The 27,317-nt window shown below is 40.0% G+C and overlaps 1 protein-coding gene across 13 annotated transcripts in view; it reads left to right on the forward strand.

The window, feature by feature from the left end:
* Window positions 1-27,317, forward strand: part of GREB1L (GREB1 like retinoic acid receptor coactivator) — a 136,756-nt gene that overhangs the window by 36,269 nt on the left and 73,170 nt on the right. For 4 of the 13 annotated variants that reach the window (XM_040547820.1, XM_040547827.1, XM_040547824.1 and 1 more), the window contains one exon: window positions 22,027-22,129. The gene's annotated coding sequence lies outside the window, so the exon portion shown is untranslated. Of the gene's footprint in view, window positions 1-1,011; window positions 1,562-10,884; window positions 10,959-18,684; window positions 18,728-22,026; window positions 22,130-27,317 lie in introns of those variants that run through there. The other 9 variants (XM_040547814.1, XM_040547817.1, XM_040547816.1 and 6 more) reach the window with 6 other exon arrangements.

Raw genomic sequence — 27,317 nt, forward strand, 5'->3', positions numbered from 1 at the left:
AGTATTTTGGGATGAGCTGTTCCCAGTCCTTGCTCTTTGAAACCAGTCTTGTGTCTGACAATGGTAGAAACATCTGTACTTAGTCTCTTAGTATCTTTTACCTCTTTATTACCTACTTTACGTTGCTAATATACGAACATGAGAACTGAGTGTCACATAACAAAAAAATCTGATGTAGCTTCTTGAATTTTGGCCATGCTACCAACTTCTTTTAAGACCTTTGCAGTAACTTTTGACAAAGATTCATGGAAATGTAGACCTTTTTTGAAAAATATCTCCCTGAATTATTAAAAATATGCGCAACTAATAGCGTAGAGGCAAAATTCTTGTGGAGCTTTGGATTAGATGGACCCTTGTTCAAATAATGTATACTAATAATCTTAAATTATAAATTAGTAGCTTAGAGAATTTCCAGTAACATTTATTTCTTTGCTGCTTGTCTTTTAGACAATAGATGAGAGAGAGAACTCTTGTGAGGAATCATGTCCTCATTGTCAGTAATTTTACCAGGGTTTTTTATTTTTGTTGAGAGAAGAATTAAAAGGATGATTTAACAAGGCTGTGTTATCTCTAAATACCATTATAGTTCACTACTGGTCCTGGTTCAAAGTCTTTTGTTACTGTAGCCTAAAAAACATTTATTTTTTCATTGAAGCTGAAAGCTTGAACAGAGGTTTCTGTTGTAAATGAGAATGACTTACTGCTTTGAGTTCCAAGAAAGATGTGTTTTGCTAGCTGTGTGCCATGGAGAGGAGCACTCAACTGTTGTTCCTTTCGAAGGTGCCAAGTTATGTATTTTCAGAAGATGCAGCATGCAAAAAGTCAGAGGAACTACAATAGTGTGCTTCCCTCTGGCTTGTACCTCACTTCCTAGTACAATTAAATATTGAATAAAGCTTTTACTGTATTTTTTATGTTTATCCTACATCTTGTGGTTTTTCTCTGTAGCTTTCTGTTGTATCTGAAGCAAGTTTTAGTTGTTTGTTGTTTTATAGCTACTGGTTTCCCAACATTTTTTTTTTTTTTTGGTGAAACGGCAAAACTTTGGGCATAGATGAATTGGCAAAGAAGAAAAGTTGCACATTGTGTCATGAAACTTCTTCATTACTGTCACTCATCTGCAGGACAGAAATGCATGCTGCTTCCAAAAACAGAAACTGACAAGCATATTTGTGTTTAGCACATGGACATGTGACTTATTTCTGGGCACCAGAACTGTAATCATGCACTCTATAAAATTCTCTGCTTGGCTGAAGTTCAAAACAGCTTGTTTATCAGTGTAGCAAGGGAGAGCTGCTTCTTCTTCTGTAGCAAGGGAGAGCCTTCTTACTGTGAAGGAGAAGAGTTTGTGTCCAACAGATAACTAGCTGGTTGAAAACCCACTCAGAGGGTCATTACAGAGAAGACATGGATTAGAATACTGTTATATATATTTTTTGGTACTCTACAAGTCATGCATCTTTGAGCTGGATCTTTTCTGCTGGAGTCAGCTTTCTCTTTCGTGTTCTTCAGGAGACTGTAATACCATTGCATTGAGGGCCAGCTCCGGATCATGGTGTAGGTAAGACTACACATTCCTCTATCTGCTACTCAAGCATCAGGAGGGGAAAAAGCACTTGATCGGGTCATGATGCTGTAAATGACGGCTTACTCAGAACCTTAAAGAAGGAAGGAAATTTTCTGTCAGTAGGATTTTTCTTCACTAGAATTACTTCATTGACCAACTGCCCTTTGGTTTCCCCTTGTATGCTGTAATGTATGAAGACAGTACTTCACTGTGTTTTATGGAGATATTCTGACCAGTCTGGCTCTGCAAGCAATTGTACAGCACTGGGGGTGGTGTTCTGCTTGGTACATCTCATGCCATACCTAAATGCTCCTGGTTAAAAATGGTTGTGCCATGCCTTGGCTTATTTTACACCAAGGAAATGTGATTGCTGCTGAGCTAGTCTAGGCCAGGATCACTGGCATTAATTGTCTTACATGTTTTCTAGCAGAAAGATCAAATTAGCAAATAATTCTGTACTCAACTGTGCAATACATTTCCATCCAGACGAACTATTCCACATATATCCCTACCACAACCCTGAAATTATTGTCATACCAAGTATCACGGCATTTGTTTACGAGGCAAATGGACCTCATCTTTACCTCATCTTTCCAAACAAATTCCTCATTTCTAGTGAAGAACACCTTGCATCTGAACTCCGCTAGCTGATGACTAAGTGCCCAGGAAGCACTTAGCATGGAGAGGGAAATGTTTTGTACTTACTATTGTGACAGCTACTGCCAGCAAAAACCACCCACAGTTCTGCGCTCCGTGAATTTCATCTGAATGAATGCACGTCTACTGAACAGAACATGTTCTGTTTAATGTGTAGGGGGGAACCACTAGTAACCACTAGTAACTGACTTTCTTTTAAAGTAGCCATTTGCTGTAAGAAATTTTATGTCCCCATACTGCCTAGGATCAAACAGAAAAAGCATGAGCATGTTTTTTCTTAATTATGTCTTCAGCAGTGCACTGTGAAGGTACCCACAGTTGACTTTAGAAAAAGAGTGGTCTTTGAAAGGCACCAAAAAGCTACACATGAGCTACCTGGTCCCCTTTGCAGAATGATCTCCTGTGGAGCTGTTTTCTGGGGGACCGCTGGGTCTCCTGAGGACAACCAGATCTTTTTTTTTTTTTTTTGGGGTGGGGGGGGACTTTTTGGCTAAATAAGGAATGGAAAAATTGAGCGTGTGATCTGAGGAAAAGAAGTTTGAACGAAGTTTTGATTTCTTGGAATTTGCAGGAATTTCCCATAAGACTGGGAGGAGTGTGTTTTCCTGGGGACTCCCCGCTCTGCTGTGTGAGATGGCTATGGAAAGAGCTGGGAGATAAGTATCTGGGGAGCAGTACAGCTGCAGTAGAGAGATTGCTGCAAGCAGAGACACCAACCAAAACTGCAAGCAGGGATTTGTTTTTCTTTCTGGTTTATGGTACCTACGGGCTCCGGACTTGATGTCAGGAAATTAGTCTTACTAATTTGAGGAAAATATGTAACTAATAGTTTGTAATTGTTTGAGAGCTATTTACTACCAATCATGGTTTCGTTCCTGTTCTTGTTTGTTCTTATTTCATGGCTATACCCAAGAATAAAAGTACTTTGAAATTTGCTCTGTTCTTCGCAGTTCTGCATGCTTTCAGCTTTGGTATGCTTTGACTGGAAGCGAGAAGATAATAAAACAACAATAACAAAGTTTGGGGATTTTTTTTTCTTCCCAGTCTTGAATTAACAGGAGTATCAACATCTGTGGCAGCTGTAGCAGTAATTCTGACAGGACCCTGACAAAGTGCTTCAACAAGCAGGAGTGAGGTGACATTGATCCTGATTCTGCCTTGTTGGAGATTTGCCACTGGTGTAGTTGACCACACAGTTAGATCCCACATTTCCTCCTTTAAGTGATTCTGAACGCTTGCATTCTGATAAAATACCAGTGAAGAGACATGGAGATCTTTCTCTGGGTTGTGGCCTACAATCTTCTCTGCAGAAGGAACACGCGGTTTCTTACTCTTGCTCTGACATAAACATTATTTAGCTTACAGACTGCTCCAGCCTGGTTGGTGTCCCCTAAAATTTCATGGAATTTATGGAAAGGACACTGTATTTACTTTTTGGGCAGCTAATTTTACTGAATTGATTTTATACATCAGAGGGAAAAACACTAACTAGATTTTCTGGTGTAACTGAGTGAAAGAAGAGTGCGTGGGGGAGCTGGTCAGGGCCAGAGAGCATGCACAATTATTTTTATGTGGGGTAAGCCCTAAGCTAAGCAGTCAAGGACAGAGTAGCATAGATAAACCAAGGGGTTATTGAGTTCCTGTATATTGGATGAAGCTGTCTTTCTTGGCCTTTCCCAGGGAGAGACAACACAGGCTCTAGTAGGCTTTCGCTTTGGTGATTGCATTTGTGAGGCAGAGGTCTGTACAGATTGTGGCCTGATTTATGTTTAAAATAGGTCACCAAGAACTGTGTCAGACTTCCCTGGCTGGGAGCAGTTCCCAGAGTGCCATGCCCTGGTCCTCTCTGACCTGGACTTGTATCCTCCATGGCCAGCAGTTGTCAAAGAATTAGAGCTTTAGAAGGAATGAATAACACCATTTCTCCCTTCTCTGTGACTGCAGAAAAGAATTAAATGGGCATATAATTATACCCAAGTCTTTTCCCTATCTTTTTGGGGGGAAGGTGAGGGGTATGAGTGGACAGGAATTACAAGATAAGCTAAATATATGTAGTGTGTATATAACACAAGTATGTACTCATATTGAGAAAAATGGCATTTGTCTATTAAGTGCATATTTTTGAGAAGCGTGCGGAATTATCATCTTTACATAAGGATACCTGTGGATTACACAATGGATTACACCAAAGCAGCATCTTCAAAGATGTGTTACTAGGGTAGAGTTTGGTTTGGTCTGTAGTATATAGTATCCTCCTTTAAGAAGGCATTTTTTATTGTTTTCCACTGAAAAACTGAAATTCCTCACAATTTTCACAAATATGTTAGAACTTGGGGGAGGTAGGGAAAAGGAGGTGATTCAAACTGTTTTGCAAGAAAAATACTATTTTATTTCTATTAGTTTGGAATACTTAGCTTGCGCATCCATGATTGAGAGAGAAGGAAGAGAGACCTGGGTGTATGATCCTGCTCACAAAGAAGACTGAATATGGAAACAACCGTAATTCACTTCAGAAAGCATAGTATGTCTAAAACTTTCTCCTCTAAAATTTCTCTCCCTTCATTGTGTAGTAATGCTAACTCTGTCTTCTCTACAATTTGTCTGGATTTTAAATCAGATCAGCGTAATTAGCTAACTTTACTTATTAGCTTGAGCTGACTCTAGCTGTACAATGGTTGAATTGGTTGCCATTATATTTGTTTAACTGCTGTAAAGTAAGTTTCTAACAATAGGTTCCTACACTTAAATAGCACTGTCAGGCACTGGTGCCCTATCAATCATTCAGACCTTTCCCTCCTGCTGTCTGCTCTGATAGACAGTTCTGCTGATGGGGATGCTCTGGAAGAAGAGATCAGGAAGAAGGGATGATGGATAAAGACCATCTCCTGTCTTGAGAGGAAATCAGAAAAATCCTTTCTTTCACTATCAACAAGCTGCTTTGTCAAGGTGTCAGAAGATTAATTATGCTCATGCAAGGAGCGAGAACAACTTTTTCCTCTCTCCTCGTTTTGGTGTAATAGGGTGGCATTCTTCTGAACCGTAACAGAAAAATGCAAAGAAAGAGGCGTAAGAGATTTCAGTGCTATAACATCACTGTCCTGTAAGCATTTGTAAGGCTCTTAGGCATACATCCACGATCCTGTGAGGTTCTGCCAGTAATTGATTGATCAAAATATTTGTTTTAAGTGTAGTACTGACTCGATCCCATGAAACATTAGGTGCCAGCCACTGTTGAAGTCTGTCAGCATTGTGGGTTTTTTAGGTTTTATGAAGATCAAGCTTTCAGTGAAGAGATGTGGAAAACCTTTCCATAGCAGAACCATGAATGCGAAAGCATGCAACTGCGCGTTAGTTTCCGAAGTTTATAAATCTTCAGGAACAAGGAAAATCTCCAATAAGTGCTTGTGGAGTATTTTTTTATTGGAGCTGTGGACCTCTGTTTAATAATTTATTTTATTCATTGCCCTTTTGCACGTTTTAAATAAACTAAGTGTAGACTTAATAAAAAAAATGAGTGATCTCACATTTTGAATTAATCTTTTGGCAGATGAATAAAATGTGTTAATTTGAATTCTGAACTGAATAGGTTTAAGTAAAAAAAATCAGAGACTTGGAAAAAACACTCTTTAAAATGTGAGGCTGTTTTGACTATGCCACTTGAAATGTTAAGCAAGTCTTTAAAAGAACTCTTTAAATGTTGCACAAACTATGTCAGTGAGAGGACTCCATCAGTTTGGCATGATCAGCGACTTAGTCCTGTGTTCAGATGGAGAGCGTTTTTTTGATCTGTTGATTTTATTTTTCTCTTTGAAGGGTTAAGTCTTGAACTAATAAAAGGGAATTGGAGATTTAAAGAGCCACATCACTTTTTTCGTTGTGCATCTCTGGAATAGTTTTTTCTGGTTTTGATGTTTACCATAGTATACTATGAATATTGATAGTTGTTTTTTGGTTGGTTGTTTTTTTGCCTTTTTCTAAAATTTTTTTATTTCTGGTGCAGCTTTCCTTCAAATTAATATCACTTTAAAATTGTTGACCTCTAGTATGCTATAGTTGAAATAGTAACAAAACCAAACATTTTAAACATGGATGTGCCTGACCTTGAAATGCTGCTGATAAAAGCTAATGCTGTTAAATTGCATGCCAAATTAACCCTCATTTCCAAATGCTTTGTGTGTGCGTTTCCTGTAGGATAGGCTTTGATCCTACGAAGTAACACTTCTTTTACAATCAGTTATTTTTTAATGAAGGAAAATCAATGAACAAGTTTCAGTGCCTGATTTCAGTGGCAGTGAAATGACATTTTTTCTTTTGTGTCCCTCTGCCACTGTGCTTTGTCTACTGTATCGAATGCCTGACATGAATAATTGCCTCAGTGTGGAGGTAACACTTATTTTCAGCTTAAATCTTTATTTTTACATGTTGAAACCTCATTAAGGATTACAAGGTCATGTGAGAAAGGCACAGGAAACTGGATAACGGGATGGACAGGGAATAACTTTTTGAAGAAGCTTTTTTTTGAAAGTTTTACCGAGTCTCTCAATAAAAACGTGGGTTTTGGATGGTTTGAGAGAAGAACATTGCTTGCCTCACACTTTCTTTTTTTCTTGAAACATCCAATTTCATATCATTTTCGCAGGTATCCATTGTGGAGCACAAACTGTATTGTTTTAGTGTTTGTTTTAAATTCAGAAGTTACTTTGCAGGAGCATCTGCCTGCACAATCTGCTTTTTATTTGCATCTTCTGAGGAGTATGGAATTTGTATGGGATTTAACAGGACATAATGATATGCCTTTCTGGCTTGGCGGGCCCGTGTGAGTAGCCTTGCGGTGTAAACTCCCACTGAAGAAGTGGGGCAACAAGTATCCGCAGAGGTTGTTCGCGCAGCAGTACTGACTTTTGCTAGTTTTAATCTGCTGAAGACCTCACGTGTTTTCATTTTGAAATGAAAGTGTATCATCTTTTTATCCCCCAACAAATGAACCGCTGTCTGCATAAATTCATTTGAAGGGGACATGATCTTCCTGTGTGAACTTTGGAAGGAAGCACTCACAGACCATAAAGTGAATCACCCGTCTCCCCGGGCTCGAGCCGAAACCTCGGCCTGTCTCCCTGACATCTCCTCGAGGACGTTCAGCTGCCAGCTTGAGCTCGGCCCGATAAAAGTGTTCGGTGTCCATCCCTCCCTCACAGAGAGCCTTCCTCCCCGATGTCCCTGATGGGGTGGTTTTATTTTTTGGGGGGGGGGGGGGGGGGGAACACAGGTTTTCGCCTCTTATCGTCACTACTTCAGGCTCTCGTTCGCTGGCCTGGCCAAACGGAGCCTAGTGCTTGCTCTGGGTGAAAATTGTTTTCTGAGCCCATCACCTTGATTGTGTTACCTTTCTTTTTTTTCTTTTCTTTTTTTTTTTTTTTTTTTGCATTCCTCTGCTGGCATTTTCTTGTCTTTATAACATCGAACCTAAGCTCTTTATCTTTTCTTTCAAGGCCCTCAAATCCCTGAGGGTTTTTCTCTCCATTATCTGCCCCTTGTCTCTCCTTGTTATTGAGATGTCAGTCCTGGGATCCATTCAGTCCTCAGTGCCTAATGGGGCAGACACAGCCGACCTTGATCTAGGGCCAGGCCAGCTCTGGGCTTGGATTTTGGCATTACCCAGTGTAGTCCAGGGCCCTGTCCACTGGGCATGGGGGGTGTTTGTGTTCCTTGTGTGCCCCCGTGTCTCATGTGGAAGCTTTGGGCAGGAGCTGACCTTGAGGTCTTTGCAGCATCTTTCCTCGTATGTGCACTGTGGGCTCTGAGGTAATACAAATAATTTTAAAAGTATCTTTTTTACATACTTCAGTGTTGGATTCTGACGATTTTAGAGCCTCAGGGGTTGGGGAGGTGAGGAGAGTTAAGGCTGAATTTTCCCAAGGCTTCATTTTGCTTGTTTGTTTGCTTGGTGTGTGTTTCGTGAGTGCTTACAGAAGCACCCCCCTTTCATTTTCTGTAGGTGAACCGATGTTACTTCAGCGTACTAAACCATGATGCATGACTCTTCCTGTGAGCACATGTGGCTTTCAGCCCGTTTCTGAGGACCCTGAGTTTTCCTCCAGGAAAATCTAGAGGCCAGGCTCTGAGCTGGTGCTGGATCGTGGGGGTTTTCCGGCAGCACGAGTGGAAGCAAGGGGGAGGCCTTCCTTTCCTCTGCAGAGCAGATGCTGCTTCTGAGGGAATGGGCCGACGATGGCAGTGCTGAAATAGTGGCTGGAAGGGGTGTCTGGAGGGCTCGTCCAGCTCCTGCCTTCAGGACCATCGCCAGTGCTTGTGTTAAAATGCTAGAGGAGGAGTTAAAAGGGTTATGTTAGAGGAGGAGATAAAAGGGTGGTGGCTACAGCTGAAGGTACCGTTGTGTTATAACTGAAGGAACCTCAGGAAAATGCTAATAGGGAGAGGAAGAGTTGAAAGCTTTTACTACTTTTCAGCAGTGTTTTTTTTCTGAGAATTTAAGAGAAAATGAATTCTGCTGAAGTGACCTCTTTTTCACCTCTTCCTGGCTTTTGAAAAGCCTGTGTTCCCTGAGCCGTCCACACAAACACTTACCCAAATAATGAAAAATCCAAGTGCACATGCTCCAAGGGACAGTTAAGCATCGCTATTATGTTAGAGGGCAGTAGTTCCTAAGGAAAATTGATTTTTTTTTCCATTTTAATAACTTTAAAATGTTCTCAGTCTGCAGAAGGAAAATGTATAACCCTAAATAACTAACTAGAAGCCTTTTGAAGCTAAGAACTTCAGTGCTACTCTCCTTTTGCATGTGTTTTCCTGTGACTAAGGGTTTTGTTGAAACCTAAAAAAATATTTAGAAAGGGATAAAGTATCTGATCTTGGTAAGTCCTGTGCTTTTCTGTAGAAGTACAAGGCAATTGAAGATGCTGTTTTTTCTTTTGAAAATTAGGTCTCTAGCAGACAAAATGTGAGTCTCAAAAGAGAGTGTTCTGGAAAGGAAGTGAACTTGGAAAAAATGGGCAACTGAATAGGATTTATTATTTTTTTAACCTTCCTTTTAGCACAGAGTATTTTTGTTACACTTGCTGATCCAATTGCTTTGATGTCATTGCAGAACAATTTTTTTCTTCCCATATTCATGGAGGAGTAATCTGCAACATCTTCTTGGTATCTGGCATTAGATAAGACACTCGCATCTCTGCCTTCCTAATGAAAGTATTTCCATACATTTTTTCTTACAGTTTTGGAAAAATAGGAACAAGTATTTTCCTGCTTTGGTAGATGAATGGCTGTGAGTGGATGGTACCTTGCAATAAAATCTCTGTTTCGCTGCTGTCCCTGTCGTGTCTTTTTGTATTTACTGGGGAGGAATCCCTGAGCGCAGGCTTGTTTTCTGTGCAAACACTGGGAGAATGTGGGGACCAACAAGGTTGAGCTGACCCTACGTGCTGGCCTGTTCCCCGCCGCTGACTGACATGTTTCAAAGGTTAAACTAACTGCGGATGAAATGTAATCAGTAGTGCACTGGATCCTTTCCAGATCACACTGGAGGGGTGCAATAACCAGCACTGTTAGCTTTGGGAGAGCAAGAGAGACAGAGGTCATTACCTGTATGCGTCTGAGCATGAGGAACCCACTGCCTTTCCTGCTACCTCCCACGTATGTTTATTTAAATCTTATCTGGAATTGTTATCCTGCTGGCCCCTGGTTTTCCAAAAAGAAAAATGTCTGTTTATTTCTCATACACTGTAATTTTCATCTTTCTGTTGATTTCTCAGGGTTTCCCAAAGATCTCAAACCCTGTCATTAGTTGAGATCTGGATTGGTACTCAGGGAAGCAGAAAAAACTGCAAGAAAGAGTTGCTGCTTTCTTGGGTGGCAGCCAAAATAGGGCAGGGTAAACCAGATGATACTCTAAAGAAAGAGCTGTACTGCATCAGCAGAGGAAAGATGATCTTAGTACGGTTTCCTTCTTTCTGTAGCTGGGAAAGAGCTGGTATGGTGGGAAACTTGCAAGGGACAGAAAGCAAGCATGGGACGGGGAGGTAGAACAGAAGCAATGAAGTAAAGATAGCATCTCTGAGAATTATTTCCTGTTTCTTTCCATCCTCAGCCACGCATTTTCCCCAACTCCATGTCCCATTCGTGCAATACTTTCAGTCCTTTGCATTCAGATCTGCGGCAGGAGTCTGCTCTCAGCATCAGCTAAAAAGGCTTTCTGGAAGGCACCAGAAGCGTGCAGCATATGGTGGGGAAGTACTGCTTATTGACACGTTAGGGATTTCAGGGGTGACAGGCAGGAAGCCAGTGTTTTTCTCCCTACTTAGCTTTTACACAACCTGTTCTCAGAAACTGCCTGTACAATAAGAATATAGTAAGTGGGGAACAAAACATTGTCTCGCTTTTGAATTCAGTGAAAAGGTTGCCACTCCACAAAGCATGTTGTTTTCCTTACAGACCTGTGTATGGGTATGGCCTTGAAAGCCAGTACATATAGCAGCTACGGAGCCTTTTTCTGGGAAGGACAGGGGGTGCAGATGGGGGATGTCTGTTTCACAGCAAGTCAGACTTAGACCTGTAGAGAGGATTAGATTACTAAATGCCTTTGTATGTAGTCCTGATTGTTATGTTATAATTAACAGCTGGGAATATGATGCTTTTTCTTTTCCAGGCTCTCTCTCTCTGGGTTTCTCAGTTGATGCATTTTGCAGTGGTTTCTAAAGAAGCCCTGACAAGAACTGAGGTTCGTACTGGTTTATAGGAAGGTAGGCTCTGTCCTGAGGAGTTCAGTGTAAGTTGGTTATGATGTCAGAAGAAGAAAATGCTGTTATTCTCCTCATCCCACCTTTAGCAGACACTCTCAGGATCGTAATCACAAGCAGAGAGAGCCCCGTATCAGTGTTGCCATCCGCTGCTCCCCTCCTGTACTTCAGCAGTAGAATGATCTTTTCCTTATTTCTGAGTCTTCATGAGATCTCCTTTCTATTTCAGTGTGTGTGAGAGAGAACAAGATCTCTTAGTTTTCTTAGGAATTCTTCTCTTTTGAAAGCCTTTTCTTCCTAGACTGATTTTTTTTTCTTTCTCTCCTTGCCGTACCACTGGAGATGTGGAAGAACTGAGCCTTTCCAGTCCTGTGTCTTTCATCTAGACCTTTGTCTACACTAGATTTCTTTTAATTGTTCAAAGAGCAATTTGTTTGATTTCTCCACCAACGTTAAAGTAAAATGCTTTGATATGTATTTTCAGAAATGCACCTAGACTTCTGGCATGCCAAGGAGTGCCTGAATGAGACATAGTGTCTGTATGGATGGTTTCTACTGTACTAGGATAACTATTCTCATGTCTGGTATTTGTAGCCCAAACTTTTGCTCAAGTGTACCGCTTCAGGGAGCTCTGTGGATGTCTTCATTTGGAGAGCTTTTCAGAAAAAGCAGTATTAATGTGGAAGAGAATGTAGACCTTGACTGCAGTCTTAGAGGATGTCGATCAGCATGGGTAGTGAAGATGACCTGACCTGCTTACGGTTATCCTACCGGGTCTATAAGGGAGCCCGTCAATTTTGCAGTGTATGTGGCGGGCTTCCTTCCAGGGACCTTCTGCCAGCAATGTTGAGTGACCTTAGAAACAAGAAACCGATTCCCTCCACCTCCCAGATGTTCAGTCAGCTGCCCAGAGCTGCGTTCGTGGCTGTCCCAGCTGAGGGGACACTGGCGAGTCAGGTGCTTGCCCCTGTGTAAAAATAACTAGAATTCCTCAAAGAGATACAGACTTTTAACATTAGCATTTTTAGGAAGATCTGGCCATACCGTGTGGCCATGAGGAACAGCAGTTTAAGCAGCAAGTCCTGACAGGGTTTCTGTTTTGCTTTTTGCTTTTTGGATTATCTTAGTGATGGGGCAACCCAGAGCAGCAAAACTTGAAGTAACCTTACTTAGAAAAACCCATTGTAACTCAAATATGGCGTCTGCTTGGATTAAATATCTGAGCGTTTCTTCTAATATTCTGAGCTGATCGCTTGCCCTTTTGCTTAGAGTGCTCTGCCACTTTTGTCAGATACTTTAAAAAATCACTAATGGGGATCTGCGGCCTGTGACTGCTGGCCAAAGATCCGCTGTTGTCCCTCTGCAGTATAAAGGCTAACTGCACTGAAGTGGATCGTTTTATACGGTTACTAGCAGCATCCATCTTCGGATTCAGACTGGCTGATGGCTGTAAATACAGATGCTTCAGGTGACTTGACAGGAAGTGTTTCTCTGAGTGATGATAGGCTGATTCTCGGAGTTTCAATTTATCTTTCCTTCTCCTCAGTATAAAGGTTTAAGATGAGCCCAGTGTATGACAGCATCTGGTGCTTCCCTCTATGTAGATTTATGTAGCATGTACATATGCACGTTATGGCCTCAAGTCATTTTTCTTTTTAAAATCTGCTTCCTTCTTGACAGTGTTCCTTACAACTATTGCTGCCTTTTTCTTTCTGTGAATCACGACATCATGTTTATGCCCGAGTGCTATGCTAGGTAAGAAGTTACATTTAAAAGCACTGTAATAGAAGAGAGATTTCTTCTCTGTCAGTCTTCTGTCCCCGTACTGTCTTTGTCTCCCTGGTCATGTCTGCAGCAGACACACTAGGAGTGGTGTGATGATGTCCCAGAGCAGGACAGTTTGGGACCAGGGGAAAACCACCCTCGCACAACATCCATTCTGTACCATTGGATTACACTTGAGTTTGTCCCGATGTCAGTGTGCTGGTACAGATGCCTTCAGAGGATGTCCTTATAGATGTCCTTATAACTAGATGTCTGTGTCTTCCCCTTTCAGACATGTTTAATGGCTTTGTGCTTTTGCAAAGTCGTCAGGTAGCAGGTATTTGCAATTTATTTCTTTTAATGGGATGCCTTTCACAGAGCTTTTATAGCAGATCTCCTTGTTGATATGTACTGTAATTGTATCTGGACACAGCCCTCATTTGGGCTTTGTGGTGTCCCTTTTGCCAAGCTGTTTTTCAGGGCGTTTTCTCTGGACTTCTCACTGAGAAGAATCAGTTAACTGTGGATGCGTATGCTTGTGAAATCCCATCCCTACTGAAGCTAACAGGTTTATGTGTGTGCAAAAGCAAGGTAGGTAATTTCATTGTGTGAAAGCAAGGCTCAGTTCCTCACTGTGTGCCAGGTTTCTGTGCATCCTGCTGGCAACAGGAGATTCACAGATAGCAAGCCAAAATGTTCTGCGTGCAACAGCGTTCCTCTGAAATTTCTTCCAGCTCATAGATACGTCATACCACAGAATTTCGATCTCTGGGGAAGAAAGCAAAAGACCTATTTTTCTTTCAGGCATATAGAATGCTTTATTGTGTCCTGGATAAGACAAAATTGTGGCAAACTTTCCAATTTTAGCCTGGAAACTTTTCTCTATTGTCTGTCTGTTCTTACGGGTTTCTACATCTCAATTTTGCAGTTTGGTTCTAGTGATGGAAATTATACCCAGACCTGCTTCAGAATAAAAATCCTTTGAATGGTCAGCTTCTAATAAGGAATGTAATTGAATTCTTTTCTTTCCTGTGTTGAGAGTGAGCAAGTGAGATACATATGTGTGCAGCATGGAAGGAGGCTGGAGGGAGAGGGAGCCTTCTCATATAGTGACACGACAATATTTGCAGTACGTACCTTCTCTGCAGGAGTTTTTTAAATACAGATAAAACTAATGAATTTTCTGTTCATCAAGCCTAACAAACATGGTAGTCTTTTAACTGAAATCAGTACAACAGATTTTAAAATCATTATTAGATGTCTAAAATGTCACAAAGATTCAGAGGCAAAGAGGCTCATTCGTCTCTTAAATTATATTGCATTGAGGAATGCATTATTTCAGGAGCTTCTCTAAGTCTCCACACTGTCACAGCTTCATTGCTTCAAATGTCACTTCAAGTAGTAGTAGTTTTATAACTACACAGTAAACCCAAGATGGCTTAATGGAAATGATTTCTTCATGTGTCAAAATGACCCCTTTGTTTCTCATTTTACTCTTTTGTTGCCTGCAGCTAATCTGCTTTTGGGTTATCAGATCCAAGCATCTTACAATGCTGACTCTAGCAGTGGTATTCAGCTGGAATGCCGCCTTTTGTTTACTGGTTTTACCAGGCCTCCAGTGCTTTCTTTGGTCATCTGGTGTCTCCACTAATGTGATTTGCACTCCCAGGCTCTGCAGGTAGTCATGGGCTTTTATAAGGGAATTAGACGGAGGCCTGCCACCCTGGTTGCTAATGAATCCACAGGGTATTTTTTGTTTATCTTTCGTTTCTATTTTCCAGCTTTTTTTTTTCCTTTTTTTAAATTTATTTTTTATTTTTTTGAGAGCACTGTGATCTGTGTTTTTTTGTTTGTTTTTCTGGAGTTTTTCTCCCTCTGCTCTCAGACTTCATTTTTTAATGTTGATTTACCTTGCTGTGGTGATGGTCATGTTGTAAATGAAGTACCAAATCCCATTGATCAAAATGTGTTTTTTCTTTGCCTTTTTTTTCTTCAATATTTACAAATAAATACAGAAAAAAATGCACATACACTCAAAACTTTTTATTACAATAAATAACACATAAAAGTTGTTACTGGTGCTGCTGAATGACGTATGGAGGGACAAACCTCTGCCTTCCTTCAGGAAATTTTTTTTTCTATTAAAATAGCAGATGTTGGCGTATGTAGGGAAGTTGAAGAGTTTTACTTATTGTGCTGCAGCTGGAATTGTAAATTTTGCAAGCACACCAGAAGTAGATGCAAGTTGAGAAACACCATCAGTGCAGTCTTACGATTCTGAGCGAGTGAAGGACATAGTCAAGTAGCTATGTATTACAGATGTTGCAGAAGCACACAGATCTCTAGTTATGTCAGAGATTTTTTTGAAATATGAAATATATATAAATACTGAGAATATATGCTCAAACATCTTGTACTTGTTTTCTAAAGTAGAAGAGAGCATCAGGCTGTGAGGAGTTAAACTGGGGAGCACGTCAGATGCTGAGAAAGATGCGATTTGTTCTATATCCACCACCTCTTACTTAACTGTCCTTGCTGATTTGAGTGGGGACTAATAGAGTGATTAGGCTTTTTTCAGATTAGGCCTGCCATTTTGCTATGGCCAGTATTTGGCTTGCATGAAAACAAGCACAATGTCAACGTTTTTCAAGCTTCCCAGTAGTCTAATTAAAGACTCGACTTACAGTGGCAGGATCTGCATGTTTTTATCTCTTTGTAAAATAGGTTTCATTTTCTTCTGTTATTTTAGAATGGAAGATACTGAAATCTGTGATAAAACCAAAACCTGAAAAGGATGTTGGAAATAAGCAGGCCCTTTCCAGGCAAAAGTAGATAATATTGAATCTATTGTTATTCACCTCAGGAGCAAATCTATCTATTTATCCAAGTCTGAAGAATTTAGAGTGATAAGAGTTGTCTCACTGATACGTGGCTTACAGGGTAGAGTCTTAAGAGTAGGAGAAAGCTTTAGAAAAACTAAAATACACAGGCACATTTCATTCCTTGCTCTGTGCTGTTCTGTGATGTTGATGCTATAGAATTCATCTGTGCTGTTGAAGGGGGGTATACGTTTCATGTATGTATATGTTTATTTTTAACACATTCACTGAATAGGAGTGTTAATTCCTGTTCAAAGAATTGCAGTAATTTTGAGTTGGTGCTTCCGCTTCAGGAAGCGTGTAGAAATTCAGGTGCAGGGTTTTTAATAATGGCCATACAAAGCAAGAATATATCGACTGAGTTTTACTGGGCTGACAGCAGCACTGAAGGTCCTTGTGACCCAGAAGTTTGTGACCCATGAAATCTCCATTTTCCTTCTATTGGTAATGTATCTTGAAGTACAGGGGACTGAAAAACACATACTGTGTGGCCTAACGCATTGATTCTGTACGAATGGAAAATTATTTTGGGCATATCGCTAAAAGTGCGTTTGATGCCACTAAATATAAGGGGTAGGATTAAATTATATTCTTAAGCAAATGTTCTGTCAGCGCAAATTCAGTAAGGCGACAGCTGATATTTGCAGGCACGAAGGAGGTAGTCTATATTTTATTTAAAACGATGATTTCAGATGCTTGGCCATGTTGTTGACTCAGCTTTGCGAGCTTGGATGCAAGTGAGCAGAAATTGAAGTTTTGCTTTATAAACATACTTGCATCAGATTGAAGGAGATAAATGACAGGAAGGAATTGGGCAGCGTTATTTCTAAAAATGGTAAATATTCCAAGGCTCCTGAAAACGAGTCTACAGCACACATGCGCGCAGGCAGGCAGATTTTACGGCTCTGTCCAGGGCACAGAAGGAAGATAAATCATGGCCATCCCCCTCTCATTTTTGAAATGGTTCAACCCTGGGGTTTAGCTGAAGGACTTAAGGAGTTTTTGAAGTGCAAATAGACTGGTGAAGGGTAAACCTTTTCAGAGTTTCATTTAGATGGTTTTTTTCTATGTGGATTTCTGGCACCAGCTGAGATCTGGAAGGCCACAGGATTTTTTTGTTTTTGATCAATCAAGCAAGCAGGACTTGCCATGGGGGTGTACATTCTCTGCATACATATTGATCCTATTGTGTTTAAAAGTAGTTAATTTAATCGGGGCTTTTTGAAACCTTCCTCGGTAAGACTTGCATTAATGGAGCTGTCATTTCAAGGTCATGTTTCAGTGTCAATAACTTAATAGTAATGGCAGAAGTTACCTGTAAGAGCAATAATCAGTTATTCCATGTTAAAATAGAACTGGTTTTACAAATGGACATTTAAAAATACTCAGTTTCAATTGAACAATGCTGTTCCCATCTAATGAGAGAGATTTTCAAAGCGGTCTGCTGTTACTAAATACATCAACACAAGTCATTGCGTTATTATTCATCGCTGTTTGTATCTGTAACCTTGGCCCGGTCCGTTGTGTAGGGAGTTCGACTCCAAGAACCCATTTTACATCTTGTCTCTTCTGGCAAGATATTTGTAATGTCAGAGGTTTTATTCGGGGCTCTTTCTAGTAGTTTTGACCTTTTACCTCACTCTTTCTCTTGTTTAAAACCAGCAGCATGCAGAAGATGGATTGCATATTAACTATAAACACATCTTTCCACTGTGATAAATATTTGGAGATACAACATGTAAGGATTGTCCTATGATAAGATGTCTGTTTGAGTCTAGAGTATAGATTTTGTAAGGCAGGATATATTTTACTACTTTTGGTCCATATCTGATGCCAAGATCTCAAAGTATTTCAGGCTAAAGACTGAGATATTTTCAAGTTTTTTTCCTGCAAGGATGTTAACTGCAAACTCTGGTATTTGCGTCTTTGGTTCAGTCAGGTTGGAAGGAGCTTCGAAAACGTATCCCAGCCATAATAAGACTCAAAGTACAATAGGGTTACTTGCCAAAACTGGATTCAGATACCAAAGCAGGAGGTGCCTGTAAATCTCCCAAACTTGTTTTTCTCACTGCTTTCTTGGCAGCTGTGGCATGCCTTGAGCCCTGCCGCTGTCCAAGAGGTGTGAATCCAGAGCGATGTGGACTGACTGGGCAGGCTGGGAGGCGATGGAAAACAGTCTTTTATAAAACTCTTTCAGTTGTGTCTCAGTACTGTCGTTTTCTACATTTAATTGTTTTCTCTAGCTGAACGGGACATTATCAAACATTCCAGTGCAAGATCACTTGGTGGCTCAGAAAGGGAGAGGAACGGCAAAGGTAGCACGAGGCTGGAGTTGGGATGCCTCCATGGAGGCAACATGGTTTTCCTTCAGGAAGGACCAAATGTGGCTGGTTGTTAGTTATTGTACATACATTGGATGTCCAGAAAGGTACTGCATGGCATTCTATGGGAAAATCACCTATATTAAAAGTTAGGTATTTATACCTTACTTCTGTATCTACGGTCCGGTAGTTTGAGGCTGGCAATGCTATGAGAGCACAGCAGAAAAAAAGATTCCAGGTCAGGACAGGGACCTAAAATTGTAGCTCACCACAAAGATAACACAGTGAGTTAAAAGGAAAGAGAGAGATGGTTTCTGGTATTGTTGATCCTATAAAACATACAACCTCATTTTCTGCTAAATTAAAAGACAAACCATTATACCTTGTCTGGCATGAGCCACTTTGAGGAGGAAAGTGCTTCTGGCTTCAACTTCCTGATGTTATTTTTTATTTTTGCAGCTGGTGAGCAGACAGAGAAACTGAAGTTACTTACTATTAAGAAATATGGCTAAAGAAGTGCATATTGTGATTTCCCCCAGACTTTACATTAAACAGAAGACGTTTGCTTAATAGGCCCCCTATCTTGGTCCTCGTTTTACAACTCCAGCTTTTATGTCCATTAACCTCGCATGCTGTCAGTCTCATGTACTGTAATGATGGTTATTTCCTGTAGTGTTTGAAAACCGATCATGAGATGCTGTTTAAAGCTTTGCTGAGAGAGAGGGGATCTCTTCGCATCTCACTGCAGAGAAAGGATTCTCAGCATTTCTGGCATCACTTCTGCTGGTATGTCGCTGGGGATGTTAATATGAGCTTTTCTTTGTTAAGTAAGAGATTGGTAGCACAAGCCAGGACTGCTTCTCTCCCTGCAAGAAGTCCTGTTCCACTAACTGGATAAAGGACTCTGGGTGTATTTTGAAGCAGAGTTTTTTTCCATCGGTATTATTAGGCATAGAGGGTAAGTCTTAGTTTTGAAACAGACATTATTCTGTAGACTGGTGTGTGGGTTTTAGCTGGAAAATCTATCATTCTAATTAAAAGAAAAAATCTAAATTGTGTGTGCTCAAATGTCAAAACAGGGCAGAGCTGTTACTTGCAAATTACAATTTTATCGAGTAGCTGTGCCATTCAAATAATCTTATTCCTGTACCACTATTTGTTCATCATATGCACAAACTTGTACTGTGATTATGTATTCCTTTAGAATTTAACAGAGAAACAGCTGGTCTGTAGGATGTGTAGATTTTAAGAAAATAATGTTTGTGTTTTGGTGAAAGACTTGCGTGCCACGTTACTGAAACTGTTTTGAAGTGCCTTCTTCCTCCACTAAATTCTGTAGGAATTTTGAGACAGCTTTTGTGTGAAATATTTCCACTCTGTCTGCGCCTCTTGATTTTTATCACATGTAGATTTTACAAAATCCTTCCATGGGGCGCTAGGAGAAAAAAAAAAAAAGAAAGTAAAAAAGCTGTCAACAGCACTAACTACAGCTGCAAAAACGAATACTCTTTTTGGCCTTTGATTGTGTCAGATTCCTTTTCTTTGCAATTGTTTTTCTTTTTTCACTTGGGAGAGGTTTATGGTGCTGTGTCCATCAGGACAACCCTGTCTTAGGGTTGAAGTTGTATTTCTCTCCGAGTTCCTAGAGGTGATGTTATCTTTTGTTCGCTCAGCAGTATGGTCATTCCTAAGAGCATCTGTCACTTGAGGCATTGTAAGATGGATGAGTCTCAAGTGAACTGCTGGTTGAAGCAAATGGTGAAAATAAGAAAAGCCGAGGGGGCTGGGGTTTTCAGAGGGGACAGACAACAAGGAAGCACTGTTAGAAATCAAAAGTAAGCCAGGCAATAGTGGAAGAAAGAGCCAAGATGGATCACACGTTACCATATCCCACGAGCCTTGGAAACTAAGGCAGGGGCTGATATATTCCGAAGAGATCTTCTATGTCTTGATGAAAATGCCATTGGTTCACCTCCTGCTTGCAAATAAGGGAGGACCAGAAGGATATGATCTGAAAATCAGAGGAAGAAATTGTATTTTGTTACATTGTGCTGTAAGGCTAAGAGAAATCAATACTGCCAATAACCAGAAGAAGGGTTGCCGATGCGTTGTGTTCCTTAAATAGCGTGTGAGAATCTTTCGGTACTGAGGGGGTACATGACAGCAGGAAATCAAAGTTGTTCATATCTGTAGGCTTGCTTTTGGAAAAAGGGGAAACTTAAAATTCTTAGTTTGTATTTCAAAGACCACTTAGAGTTTTAAAACAGGGAAGATCCAGCACAGTATCTCCGACGCAGCTGGGCCAATTGAGTTAGACATTTTAATGGGAAGAAAATGATGGAAAAACCCCACACCCCAAGCACCAAGAAAACTGCCCCCAAAGCACTAACAGGCAAGGCCGGCCCCCCGAAACGAGCAACGGTCTGTGTTTGCGAAAGCAGCCAGCCGCGAACAAAAGGCACAGCCCAGTGTGTGTCAAGGTTTGGGAAGGGTCCAGGAGGATCTCGGCTTGAAAAATTATTTTGTCACACTATTGGCATTGGTCCATAAGGGGAAGCACTGGCTGAAAGGCGAAGAAATTAAGATGATTAGAAGCTTTAAAGCGTCACAAATGGTAGAGTATCTCTTCTCAATGGATGTAAATAATAGATGAAAGACTAAGGGTGACAACAAAGGATCAGGGCGTTTAAGAGAATGTGTGCAGCCTGAATAGAGGTCCGTGGCCTAGGGCCAAAGGTCCTAGCTTTGAGTGTAATTAGAAGAAAATACAAAAATGTCATTACTAGCAGGTGAAATGTTCAGCACGTGTCCGAAAATAGCAATTTCAGACCCAGGAGCTGCTGGAATTGGATTACTGACGTTCTGTGATCATTAAAGTCTTTGCAGAGCCCTACAGTTTGGTCAGGAGCCGTGCACGTTAACCTTGTTGGCCATCTGTGATAGATTTGCTGCTGGCGTGGCGGGGATGCGTAGTGCGGGGTAACATCGGTGGTCCCTGGGAATAGAGTTGTTCAAATGTCATACCCCGGAATACAACAATCCTGAACAAAACCCTTTTCCTGGTAAGAGGTAAGGGTTAGAGTTGCTGTCTTAAATAGGTTGATTTTTAAAAATAGGAGGAGGGGGAAGAAGCCTAAAGCCATATTGCTTTTGATCTTAAAACCTGAATTATAGACTTATATCTAAAAGAGTTGCATTTGTTCTGGTTTTGACAACTGGTCCAAAGCTGTGGCACCAGCTTTAAGCCTAAAATCCCATTTGTGAGCAGTAGGGCAAATTCCTTTAAATCTTTTGGCTAAATATTGTCCTCTTAAGAAACCAAACCAGCTTGTATGCCTAAGAACGACTTGTCACAGTTCAGTCAATAATAACTTAATTTAAAGCTTTTCCTGATGTTAATTACTGTCCTATACAGCCCTCACTGTTTTAGGAGGAACTGCTCTGCCTGCTACTTGCAACAACCCTGTTGTCATTCTTCTGGGTATTTCAGGTGCCTTCTCTTTTATGAACTACAATTTCTGTTAGAAATGAAATTCCTTCATGGGATGTCAAAAAGGAGAGCAGCCAGCAAAATGTGATTTCATTTTGAACAGCGATCTCTAGTTTGGAGTAGATAACTGCTCTCCCATTTACTTTGTTTCTTTTTAAACAAAGAGTAGAATTATTGTTTCTACATTATCATTTATTTTTGTTGTTTCTGTTACAGTTTCTTATATTGATGTGGTAAGTTTCTAATATTTTGTACAGCAACCAACATCAGAAATGTACAGATACCATAATAAGCTTGTGCTTTTCCTCTGGTATAATACAGGAAAGAAGCAATGCAGCTTCAAACAAGTATTCTTACAAACAAAAACACATTTTTATACAGTCAGTTTGCACACAGGAGTTAAAATAGGAACTTCAGATAAATGCATTAGGGACCTGGATGATCTGACAACCCACCCACTCCATGGCCCTCCCTTCCCCACCCTAGTTCAGTTTTTGCCCAGACCAGGTGTAGATCAGCAGGTTTTGTTGGCTCGTTATAAACTATATGCTGGAACAACTCATTCTAAATTTTTTTCTCCTTTCTTATTTTTCAGGTGGTCAGGAGTTATAAACAGCTTCGCAGCAAGGCTTCACAAACTCTTAGCTGCATCCTTTAATCATGACTACATTTCAGATAGGCTAAAGGAATCCAAGAAGGTACAGTATTTGCCTTTCCTAACAGAGAATATGTGGTGTGTTTGTTTAATATCTACGCTTTCAAATGCATTGACTACATTTTAAGAATGGTGTGGACTGTAAATAACTATTTATTTTGCTTTGATCGTGTACATACTTTAAGTTCTTCAAAGAAGGCTGATATATGCTTCCATTTTTTCTTATATATCCACAGTGAGCTCAACTTTGTTATTTAATGGCAGTTCTTTTGAAGCTGTAATGATTTTCTTCTGGTATTTTACTTAGAGGCACTGCAAATACCTAAGCTACTCGCTAAATGTATGTTTTATGCACTTGGAGGGTGGATGTTTGTTTGTTTGTCCTCTCAAAGGGTTTAAAACAAATGGGAAGAAGAATGCAGATCTTTGTAACGATCGGGATAGATTTGTGCTTCCAACTGAGATTCTCACAAGCGTGTTTTCTGACTTCTTAAAGGGGAGGCTTGTCTTAGTACACAATATTGGGCTTGCATAGTTTCTCGTTGCATTTAAATAGCCAGTGTACCCAGAAGGCTGAAGATGCTTTATGACCTCTTGTATCCCTGGGGCAAGGGCAGCGTGGAGGCCCAGCAGAGCGAGGGGGTCATTGCCACCGCCCAGGCCCCGAGTGGCCCTTGCGGGGTCCCAAAACCTGGCTGCGGGAAGATTTTCCGTGGCAACATCTGGACTGTGGTAGAAGTCTGTAAGAGGGGGGAACCTCCAGCATTTTGCTTCCCCAGGTGCCAGGAGGAAGCAGCCTTCACCCCGTTGGTGGGGGGGAGGCAGATCCTGTGGCCCTGAAGTTAGGCCTAAACAATTGCGGAGGTCAAAGGACAGCTGAGTGCGGTCAATGAGACACCCTGGGGTGTATTTTGTTACTTAGTAAAAGGAGCAGCATCCTAAAACCTTAAAGGATTCTCTTGAAAATCTGTGTTGTGAAAAGGTTTTATGAGTCTGATGGCAAAAAGTGCTGATTTAGCTAAGGAATGCTTTCTTTTGTCTAAATGAAAGGCTAATCCTTACCAAATGTTGGCAGCTATTATAGCGCAGTCAATGCAGGTCTGAAAGGACAGTTAGAGTAGAAGCGTACTTCGGTATCCCAAATGTTTATCATTTTAAAGGTTCTGTAACTGAAAAGATTTCTGAACTTTCACCTTTTGATCCTAAAATTTGATCAAAAAGTAAAAAGTAAACCCCATCACTTAGAAATTAAAAGGCTTTGCTCCTTAGGGAGCTGCGCCAGCCGTCACCCTGTATCTCCCCAGAGATTTGCTTTAGATCATCAGGATTCAGCCTTGTTTAAATTATAACTTTTTAATCTGATAACACGTATTAATTGGTTGAAAATATATTTTTGGCTGGTCTTGAGCAATATTTGCTGCTCGTGTTGTAACGCTCACAAAAATGTTTAGTTTTTGAGTAATTCATTCCTATAATTTGTTCAGCACTATCTTCCTTTAAAGTGACAGATTATTAACACTTACCATTTGTCCTAGAAACAGATAAGAAATCAATGTCAGAGCCAAGACCTTGTAAATAACGAGAAGGGAAATGTAATAATGGCTGTCTTCACAAGAAAGGTGGTGGGGGAAGGACAGTGCATGTGGCAGAAAAGGTTCAGTGCTTTTGTTTTCCTTTGGAAAGGGGGGTGGCTGCAGGACACAACCCAGGGTCTCCGACTCTTTGGCCCTACTGTCTTACACAAACAGTCATTGTCAAATTAGGAAGAAAAAGATAGGTGGGAGCCAGCGTTTTCATAGTTACAAACGTGGTGGTTCATTGCAAACTTTTAAAAAGTGCCATAAGAAGAGTGAAAAAGAAGAAACTGCGTAATTTTCAAAGGGGGGGGGAAACAATGAGCAAAGAACTTAACAAACAGGTTTTTTCTTTTTTTTAGAAAGAAACTTGCTTGCAAGTTAGGGCTCTCCAAAGAGCTTAATTTTTAAACTCTTTTAAAGTACTATCTACAGATGCTTAGCATTGATTTATGTCAAGGTTAAGGCACCTTTAAACAAATAAAGTTGTGAATGGATAAACCAACTAAAATACAAATCGCCTATTAAACACAGATGATATTTGTAGAGCATTCAAGTTGCCACAAACTGACACATGTCTTGAAATTCTTCTGATAACCCCTTCTAAACTCATCAGGAAATGATAGCATGTGTGTTTGAGGGGTACACAAGGGAGCGGACTGATGGGATAGAGATGGAAGGTCAGGCCTTAACTTTGACTTTCTAGGCTTCAGCTTAATTCTTTTGCAATAAGGCAATAGCAAATGAAGAAAGAATTAAGGTGATTTATTTACCAATGAGATTGGGCTGGCTTTTGCCATAGGAACTCAATAAGATGTCTGTTTACAGCTTTATCCCTGTAAATATGAATATCCTATTTTAAATCTATATCTATATGGAATTAAGGGGTATATAAAATCAGCTATGTGATTAAGCCACTTAGAAAAATATGTATTTAAGCTGGAATATTTAATGTTGTTTATTTTTTTATATAAAATCATATAATTTGTTAATAACAGATTGTTTATAATAATTATTTTAATTTTGTTTATTTTGTTGGAGTAATTTATTTACTCAAAATATGTAAAATGGAATTATGTGTTTTATTAAGATTTTTTTCTCATCTACTAGAGAAAATTGTTATGTATCTCTGAAATCTTTATCAGTGTCATTTTTTTCCCAAGCGGATTCTAGCCCAGAATGAGAATATTGCACATAATGTTTTTCTGTGACTGCTGCCACAGCAGAACATAAATACTAGGAGAGCTATTTTCTTCATACTGAATGTCAGTATTCACTGGAAGTTTTATATGAGTGCTTTCAAGAGTGCATAGAACCAGTGAATTTTTTGTATTACTGACTCACTAAACCTTAATAGCAGCTTTCGGAATCAAAATTGCCTCTGCTAGCATGTTTATGTTGCAGATAAATTAAGCCCAGTTTGTAAACATCCTTAAGACTTCTCCTTTTGGGAGAAAAACAAGTAGAGAAGCACATCCGATGTCTCAAATAAATAATGTACTTCATTATCTTTTTTCTTCTTCCAAGACATAAAGTCCCCATACACAATATGTCAGAGCAAGTAATGAATTGCATCTCAGAACAAATACAAGCATTAAAATTTTGAAATTTTCTATTAAGTGCTAATAATATGTAATTTTGACTTTTTACATCTTTTAGGTAAAGGCCGAGGTTTTTCTTTGTCAGATCTAAATGGCATTATGTGAATACCCAGAAACGGGTATTTTTCCCACAAATACCTATTGGGATTCCAAAGCATCTAGTTAAGAGTAGCTTGAATGTCAAAGTTTTTCCTTTTATATATATCCTCTAGATGTGACGTTAATGTTTTGTTCTGTTGATTGCCTGTTTGTGGAAAATTTCATCTTAACTGAAAGCTTGGATGTTGCAGAAGGCCTAGCAGTGATGTGCATCTTTGATCTCAAACAGGGGCTGCCTCTGGTAATTTCAGAGATTCTTGGCAGAGCTTTGTTTTTTTACAGAAGAATTTGTGGTATTCTGGGGAGGGGGAAAGTAGTCAGCTTTGACACATGATAAACACATGTTGCAGAAGAGGAAAAGGAAGAACTCTACAAAGCACTCCACACTTTGAAGTTCATTTCCACTAAAATTCTGTGAGAAATTAATTGTGATTTTTTTTTAATTGAAACTCTATGAGCAATATAAACAAGACTCAACCACAAAAAAAAAGTCCATGCAATATTTAACTCAAGATTGTGGGTTTAAGCTGATTGCTATGGTTTTGACCTATGCAAGGTTTTCCTGTTTGTTTAGTGCTTTGCTTTTGCATAGAAGTGGCCATGAAAGCAGCTTTATTATTTGTCTCTGCATCACTGACTAAAAGTGGCTGCAGAAGAATGCTGTCAGCTATGCCGCTGCATCTGCAGACTGCATGGGAGTTTCAGAAACTATTTGCTTGTTCCATTTTAAAATGTATTCAGAGATATCAGATGAGCAGAAATAATCATTTTGACCTATTTGAAAACAATGTTTTTGGAAGAGTTGCACAGGAACGTGCTCCGAGTAGACTCAACAGATATTCTGACCCAGCCTTCCTGCAAAAGAAGAGGGACTTGTTTCCACCTTTGTTGGTTCATTTTTAGGGATGATCATTTCCAAACCTCATAAAAACAAGAACTCTTTTTAGACTTACCTTGTTTTCAGTCAGGGCTTTAGGGAGGAAGAGAGTCATTTTTTGAGAGAGGTGAGAAACGAGCAACCCACCTAGCCGCCTTTAATCCAAATGTTTTAGTGAAGGCAGTTTGATTTCTCAAGACATACTTTATTACTCCTTGATTTAATTTTACTTTTTAGTCTAGAAATCTGTGTTATGGATTAATTTAATAACATTATGAGAGAGGGAGAGGAGCAAAACTTTACGGTGCTTTTGGCACTGCTTTCGGCAGGAGTACGCATTTTGCAGATGAAGAAGTGGGAAAGGCAGCGTGTGAGGTTCTTGGCTGCAGGGTGTCCTCATTTGTACCGTCTCACAGACATGCCCTGGCTGCAGAGCTCGTCTGGTTTTCGAGGTGGTAACCCCAGCAGGAGACTGGCCCTGAAATGCCTCTCAGGTTTGCATATTTGAGGAATTGCCACATGACGATTCCAGCTCTGGGGGTAAAAAAGGGTTGCTTACAGCAAAAGAAAGGACAGTTTACAAAGTTCTACTACGGAGCTTCATTTTTAGTCTTTTACAGCTGTCACAAACCAGAACGGGCATCAGATAACATGAAGGTTGGAAAAACAAAGTACTCAGTAGATATTCCTGAAGAATTGGGTCATCTCTGTTTGGAAAGTTTAAAGAACCAATGTAATCTGTATTACCATTATGCCTTAGAAAGATGTTTTTAATAGCGCCAGTTAGTACATGATGTTGGAATTAAGAATTATTGGAATAAGTAATATCTCTGCAAGATGTATAGTAATTATTTTCTGTTGCTTGGAAGTAAAAATTTCTATGTCTCCCTTATTTAGTAGTTAGCACGTGAGTGAAAACGGAAAAAAAATGTTGGGAGAAAATGCTTTTACTGCAGTTGTAGCTGACTAGGTTGATTTTTAGTAAAGATTTTAATGCTTGTACTGTGTAATCTGATGTTGAGAGTTGGGATGTGTCAGAATAGATTATGTTTTAGCTTCTATTTTCTGTATGTTTGTAGT

This window comes from Cygnus olor, chromosome 2 (genome assembly GCF_009769625.2).
Source record: "Cygnus olor isolate bCygOlo1 chromosome 2, bCygOlo1.pri.v2, whole genome shotgun sequence".
In the NCBI taxonomy this organism is placed as follows: Eukaryota; Metazoa; Chordata; class Aves; order Anseriformes; family Anatidae; genus Cygnus; species Cygnus olor.